Source organism: Sinocyclocheilus rhinocerous, unplaced genomic scaffold (assembly GCF_001515625.1).
Source record: "Sinocyclocheilus rhinocerous isolate Xijiao unplaced genomic scaffold, SAMN03320098_v1.1 scaffold538, whole genome shotgun sequence".
Taxonomy (NCBI): domain Eukaryota; kingdom Metazoa; phylum Chordata; class Actinopteri; order Cypriniformes; family Cyprinidae; genus Sinocyclocheilus; species Sinocyclocheilus rhinocerous.
In genome coordinates this window covers 446,505-454,798 of record NW_015650838.1, presented here as the reverse complement: position 1 = coordinate 454,798, position 8,294 = coordinate 446,505, and the positions used below count along the sequence as shown (strand labels likewise).

Genomic DNA, 8,294 nt, shown 5'->3' with positions numbered 1-8,294 from the left:
TCGTTTTTTTGTTGCACCCCCCCAATAAAAGCCATATTTGTGATATTGTTGTCACATGCACACAATGACCACTCTTTGTCATAAATTCCTGCATCTGCTTCAGAGTTGCTGTAGGCCTCTTGGTCGCCTCTCTGACCAATTTCCTCCTGGCTCTTTCATCCAGTTTGGAGCTACATCTGGTCCTGATCTGAACTGATCCAGGGAGGGTCTGTGTTGTATCAAATACCTCCCACTTCTTAATAATAGACTTCACTGTGCTTCTAGGCATTGATAAAGCCTTTGACTTTTTTTGTATCCATCTCCTGACTTGTGCCCATCCACAACTTTATCCGGAGATATTTTGACAGTGCCTTGTCACCCATCTTACGTCATCTTACATTTCATACAGTTGACTGTTAACAAACATGATGCAGGGCAACAACTCAATGCGTGATGTAGCCTATAAAATGCAGTTATATGCCCTTAAATTAAACATTACATTAAACCAGGGTTTCCCAAACTGGCCTTAATGTAAGAACTGCAGTGGGTTTGTGAGTTGATAAAAAGCTAATAATTAAATAGAACATTGCACATTAACATTGAACTGTAAACATGCAATTGTGTTGTTAAATTATCGAAATATTAACTTCCTCAGAGATATTTCAAGTCAATATTTCATGTCAAAGGGGTTTGGCTGGCAAAAATAGTTGGGAATCCCTTTGTTTCATACATGGTCTGATTGCTTGAGCGGTACTTAACACCAGCAGCAGGAGTGAATCCACGTTTTAAACGAACTGGGTAAACCGATGATTCAATGGCCTATTCAAAAAGAGAGCCGTTTACTTCATTCCTGAATGAATCAGCAGTTTGAAGGAATGGAATGAATGACTCAATGACTTACTCATAATGACATTTAATGCCATCTACTGGCAGTTTCTTATTAAGAATATTATTTCATTTAAAAAGAAAAGTGATAGTTCACCCAAAAAGAAAAATTATGTCATCATTTGCTCACCCTCATGTTGTTTCAAACCTGTGTCACTTACTTTCTTTTATGGAACATAAAATAAAATAATAAAGATTGTTGGTCACCAGAAGAAAAAAGAAGAATGTCGGTAACAAAGCTGATTTTTTTCCCTCATAACATTCCTCATAACAAAATCAACTATGAAATAAAAAGTTGAAATTAGAACATACAAAGTCATAATTATAATTTCAAATTTATAACTCATCAGATTTAAGCGAGATTCAAATAATGAGATTAAGACTTTATCTCATAATTTTTATCTTGTAATTATGACTTGGTATGTCATTTCCAACTTCTCATAATTACGACTATCAAGTATCTAATTATTTTTGACTTTTTACAGTATCATTAATGATTTACCAAAGCATGATTTTTTTTCTTATGTGGCAAAACTGGGCTTCCATACAAATAGCAGTAAAATAGAGCAAAAGTTTCAGCAAAGTTTAGATTTCAACCCTAAGCTCTAATGAAATGCTATGTCAATGTGAGATTATCAAACTTGAACCAAATAACAAATGTAACAAAGTCTGCACATTGAGTTGTTTGGGCTGAATTAATTCCAGAAGTGTAATACTTTGTTTAGAGGTTCAGAACAAGCCGCAACCAGAATGTCTGAGGAATATCACCACAGGGACGCCTTGCAAGCACTGTTAAAAAGATGTTCAAATTTTAACTTTCACATTTTTATTGAAAACCACACAATGAAAAGATGGTGCTTCAGCTTCAACCATCAAAACTCTCTAGGAGTAAAACAAAAACTCCAGTAACTGGAGTCGAGTCCAAGCACTGTTGATGTCCTGAAGGCTACAGCAAAACACACTCTCACACTCCATGCCTCCTGCAAAAGTGAGCCACAGATCTGTCACAACACAGACCTGCAGAGACATTACCCCTTTGTCATAGCGGTTCAAGAACAGCTCTGTGTTCCAGCGGGCATTTGAGCTGCCAAGTATGACAAGCGGAAGCTCTGCTTCAGCAGGACACATCTACATTCACCCGAGATCTGGCTGAGACGCTTCGTGACAGCTCTCCTTTCCTCGCCCCCTTGACACAACCCCATCCTTCCTCTGGTTCAGTAGAGCACAAGTCTTGACTGCTAAGTCAATGTCTCTCTCTCACAGCCTGTTTGCCAGGTTTCCCTTTCATATTTATTCCTTCTCCCTTATAGTAAATTCATGTCCATCCTGGTCTCAAGGTCTTAACTCTTTCTCCCACTGCTACATTTTGTATCTGTGACCTCTGGTAAACCTCCTGGGTGATGCAGACAGACACAGAAGATTTGGTATATAGAACCAGACTAACAGTCTTTGAAATAGTAACCATGGTCTGCAATGTGCTTCTCCAGAGATCTTGTACTGCATTTATGTTCCTTGAAGCTGCCTTCTTTACCAAAGCTTCTTATATGAAGTTCAACATGGTCCATTGTGGGCAATTCAGCAGGACATAAAGGCTGTAAGTCACAATCCACAACAAAATACTAGAAAGAAAAATCCGAACAGGAAATAGGTTAGGTTTAGTTTAGAAGACACAGTTTGGGTTACCAATATTTACATCTAGTTGACAGTTAAATTAAAAAGTGAGTCACAAATATAGAAATATTCTGCACCTGTGTTGCTTCTTTTCTCAACATGAGGCTGAGTTGTGAAGCTCTTTTCCAAAGCTTCAGCGATAACCTGCTGGCTTCTGAGAAAATGTTGATGGAGGATAGTGGAGCTTCAGCCCTCTCTAGTGGTGTTTTAGTGAAATGAGCAAAGATTATCTGGCCAGTATCTCCAATGATGATGATAGACTACTTAGTAGCATGCTCTTCTGGACCCTAATTCTGCTGCTAGTAGAAAATATATTTTACCAAAGAATCAGAACAAAAAATATTTAAGACAATTAAGGTCTTTTCTCTCTCTCGCTGTTGCGTTATTTTCATGACAATGAAGTACACATTAATGAAATGCAAATAAATAAATCACTACATAAATTAAATTCATTATATTAGGTTATACTAACCTAATTAATTAATTAATTAACTAACTAACTAGCAGTTTTATTCAGCAAGGGGATATGAAATAAATCAAAAATTACAGTAAAGACTTTTACATTGTTACAAAATATTTGTATCAATTTTTTTTAAAATTTCTATTCATCAAAGAATCCTGAAAAAATTTATCCTTAATGTATTCCACAAAAAAATAAAAAAATAAATAAAAATAGTACAACGGTTTTCAATATTGAAAATAATAATACATGTTACTTGAGCATATTAGAATGATTTATGAAGGACCATGTTGTCATCTATCTACAAAATAAAAGTTATTTAAAATGTATTCAAATTTTAAAATATCATTTATTTTATTTTAGTCAAATAATTTTAACTTTAGTGAGCATAGGAGCCCTTTTTCAAAAACAAAAACAAATCTTACTGATCCTCATATTTTAAATGGTAATGCATGTAATAATCTTTTTAACAACTTTCTGTATTAGAGTAATGAAAATCTAAAGACAACCACCCTTGAAAATAATGTAAATTAGAACATCACAGGAATTGACAGTAATAAATAGATTTATTAAAATGCCTGAAAACATTACAGTAATGAGAAATTGTGGTTAGAAAATGTACTTAATTATCATAAATAAATAAATGTATCGATGTTAAATGCAGCCTGTTAAGATTTCTGTAAAGGAGTGGAAATGATTGTCAGGTTTACAGTCAGTGAGGGCATAGGATACAGGCTCATACAGCTTTTATAATTCCATGTTTTATGTATGTCAGTGAGAAATATGCATTAGGGGCACTTGCTAACAATGTTTATACCTGGGTCATAAAAAAGGCATGACAAATCCTGCTCAGTATTCAAAATGTCAGAAGTTTAATGTAAAATATTTCACATTATAGGTCTTGAGACTACCCTATGGCCTGGCAAAGAACCTGTACAAGGATTTAAATTTAAATCCAACTGTGGGCAAATTTGGGCAGGAAGGAGGTGGGAGGAGATCAGGCCAAGCTTGTTTGGAAAAACATAGAAACATGCCAAGTCAGTGGGGACTGTCGGATGCATGTTCTGCATAAGCTGTTATGTGTTATAGGCAAACACAAACTCGCAGTGCTGTATATCTGCATGCAAACTCTCACAGATGGGTACAGCGTAGACAAGCTGACAGCTTGAGGCATTATATTTGAAAACAAACTCCTTTCGACAACACGGAGGTGAAAGTTGTATCCAATTACTCTCGGAGAGCCTCGCAGAAGCAACATGACAAATATTTGTGCATATTCACCCACATACACACCAGACTGTAACCATGGAACCACCAGCCTGAAGGATGAAATAGTGCTTCAGCCCACTGCACCCTCAGTTACTTTGTCCTCGTGTCCATTGTGAGCCTTTGAAGTAGATACAAAAGTCTTCTTCCAGCTCCCATCTTTTCCCTCTATCTGTGTGGATATCTGCACTTATTCATTTCCAGCTTTATGATACTGAATGTTCTGAAAACATGTGACACATAAAACTTTCCTCCACCCTTTGGAGGAATGTTGTTTTTAGCTTTTAGTCTGGTTTCTAAATATACCACTAGCTAATAAACACTTTCAGTGTGACTGCTTTTTGTTCTGAAGTTTTTAGTTTTGATTTTACTCCCTCGGATCTTTATTCCGGATACACCATAAATGTGGCATGTCAAATATCCAATAAAAAAAATATTGAATATGTAGTCTAGCTTTATGAAAATTTTGTTAACACATCAATACCACAAGCAGATGATGACTCTACATTTCTATACTAGAACAATGTTATTTCATGCAAAGCACGTCTCTTATTGTAGTGAGCAAAGACACACACACCCACAGATACACACACACACACACCTATAAATAAACAAAAAATTGCAGTCCTATGAACTTCTTTGAACTTTGTGTAGTTTTAAAGCAGTCTGAGTAACTTTATTAAATGCTCCCCGTGTTACACAAAACTAATTACAATAGCAAATCCCCTATATTATATTTAGAGTTGAAGCATAAATAATGATGTTTCATTCATTTCAGTTTAACACTTTCATTTGGTTTCATTTGACAAACTCAGGTGAGTATAGTCATAGATCTGGCACAGCCTTCCAGCAAAATCAAGTCTGTCTAGATTGTCAAATGAAGGCAGAGCTTTTCCTTTTGATTCCAATGAGGTACAAACAGCTCATACTGAACCTCTCCGACACCTAAAAAGGTAAGGGACACATAGGATTTATATATTCTCAAACTAAAGGGGAAGTAGTATTTATTTATTTATTTTTTATAAATCATTGTCGTTATGATAGGGATCAAGACTCGCTTAATTTAGTACAGGTGCATACATGTAGATTCATTGTTTTAAAAAAAAATCTGATGTTGATTTGTTTATTTGTATTAGTAAGTGCTAACTTGTACACTTTAACAAACTACTGTAAGTTAAACTTAAGCACATTTTGTGCTTTACATGCACATATCTGTAAATGTAAATGACAAGACTACTGGCTTGGGAGTTTCCTGTAATAAGATTATGCGTCATGAACAAGAAGATATTCAAACTATGAGAACTATTTTATTGTCTAAACAACTCGATACTGTTTTGTACACAATGCTTTTGCAAACTTAATCCATGGTAAATCTATTCACTATTGTGAATACTGCAAGCAGATCTATAATGACAATTGATGACAATTAAAGAGAAGTACAATGAAATACATAAAAGGTACAAATGTCTTGCTTTACTTTGAAAACGCAGCTTGATGTAAGCCACTGTAAAAGAATCTGTACAGAAAATGAAACCCCCCTAAAATAAGCCCTTAATGCTACTTTTAGAAACTTTTTATTTAGCAATTTCTTGACATGTCATCCTTGACATGTGCTTCCGTAAAAATATATATATATATTTTTTAAAGAGAGTCTGTTTCTCTCGAGCTTTCTATCTCTCTCTCTCTTAAAAAAAAGAAGAAAAAAAAGAAGATTTATTGTGAAACCAAGTGAAGAAGAAACCAAAAGATGTTTAGCAGGGGAATTCTGCTAGCAGAGAATAGTTATAGCTCATAAACTTATTATAAATTGATAACATTAAAGTATTAGTTACATATATAATACATAACTTTTTAACAGTGTGCAAAAAAGTCGTATCACATAAAAGAAACTCACTGAATTAATTATAATATTTAGCCATTTTGAAATTACTGGCATTGGTCAATAAAAAAAAAAAGTTTGTTAATGTTTTGAAAATAATGTAAGACAAGCATTTATTTAATTTAGGCAACTTTACCATTATCAAATGTGCTGTCATTAAATGATTGCCTGCATTAAATCATACAAACCTGGTCTAAGATTAGGCATGCACCAATATTACAATATATTAATATATAATATTGAATAAATTATTTGTAAAACATTACAAATTTCAATCAGTTGTTTACAAGACACAAGTGTATTAAAGCAACACATTATAATGTAAATTATAAAAAAAATTATATCCATTTTGATATTTGATAAAGATTACGTTTAACAGTTTTATTAAATATTATTATTTATAAAGATTACCTGTGATTGAGCATTGGTGATGATGATGGCAAAGGTAATAGAACTGTAAAAAAAAAAAAGCACATACAATTCAATTTCAAAGGATAAAAATATAAATGTGTTAACCAATATGATTACTGTGCATTCCTGTGTCACATACTGCCATTGAACTAATTTATATATTCATGTTTATTTTATTTTTTAACAGGATTAACATCCTGGTATGAGTAAGGCAACTGTTTGTGGTGGCAGACATGAACTGGTTGTCCCTACAGGTCCTGCTTGCAATGTCCACAAGGGTGAACACCTGTATGCCAACCCAGGGAAGAAGCGTGGAGGGCTATGGTACACCTACATACTCAGCCTGGTGTTCAAAGTTGGCTTTGATGCAGTCTTCCTCTATATTTTGTACTTAATTTATCATTTCGACATGCCAAGAGTTGTCAAATGCACTGAGGAACCTTGTCCAAATCAAGTTGACTGCTACATCTCCCATCCTACAGAGAAGAAAATCTTCACCTTCTTTATGGTGGTCACTTCTTCACTGTGCATCTTCATGTGTATCTGTGAGATATTATATCTGATTACCAAGAAAATTCGCAAATACCTGCTCAAACAGCATGAACACAACACCATCACACAGCATAATTACAAAAGGGTGGATCCAACGGCCTCATCCAACCAGAATCTCAGCAACTTTGAAAAAGCAAAGGCCACAGCAGGGGAGAAGGATTCAGAACCGGCATAATTATCGTCTGAACTGACTGTGGAACAAGCAAGCATTATAAACAGTAGTAAGACACACTGGACCTTGCTAATAATATAGATAATCCAATCATACCAATACGCCAAAGGAATATTGCATTTAAAATATTTTAAGGACTTTTTATTGTGACAATAACATAGGACTAATTCTGAATGTCATTATTTTCTTATATGTAATCATTTAAATGAAAAATAAGGTCATTAGGGTGGTATTCTTGAGTCTCATCCACTAAAGGATCACACTGCCCCCTAATGTACAGAAAACAGACCCACTTCAGACAACAACATGGTGGGGAGGAGACCATAGTAAGCATCCTGTTCCTGGCCTAATACAGTAAATGAATAAGTGTCCACACTTACTAAAGTCTGAGATCGTCCACAAAACATTGATCAACAGCTACAGGACACTCAGAGACTCTTGAAAGCTGGACTGCCCTATAACCTTGGGAAGTCTACATTTTGCACATCAATACTTTTATGATTTGCTCAAAACAAATGTAATATTTCATGTACATGCACTGTGTAGTAATAATGTTTACAGAAATCATGTTTTCAAGTATCCCATTGCAAACACATCCTTTATTGTGTTTGTCCTTGTTTATTTTGCACATACTGTACTTCAAAGTAAAGCACTACCAAATTCTATGTAATACTAAATAAAGCACAAATGAGCACACCATATCTAAACATAAATATATATTTCTGTTTCTAAATTATCACTATTACAATTCATGGGAATATGGCAAAATGTAAATGTATTAAACATATACAATTTATGTATATATGCAGAAAAATATGCAGAAAAAATGGGTCATCAATATCTGCAAAATAAGTAAATTGTCTAATTTTGCCTAAAAGTGCTGCAGAAATGAGTATACCCTTGATTAAATTCAAACGTGTAAAATTACGTAGTATGTCCTCTATAACAAAAGTTTACTGTTCTTACCCTTTTTGGTACCAAGTGCACAAATTCTTAACAAATTGTCACGTTTTTCCAGT

At 34.4% G+C, this 8,294-nt stretch overlaps 1 long non-coding RNA gene across 1 annotated transcript; it reads left to right on the top strand.

Moving 5' to 3' along the window:
* Positions 1-4,955: 4,955 nt before the first annotated feature.
* On the top strand, positions 4,956-8,068 carry LOC107712628 (uncharacterized). The gene is made up of 2 exons (XR_001636807.1): positions 4,956-5,214; positions 6,739-8,068. It is a non-coding gene; the product is annotated as an uncharacterized LOC107712628 (long non-coding RNA).
* Positions 8,069-8,294: the final 226 nt, after the last annotated feature.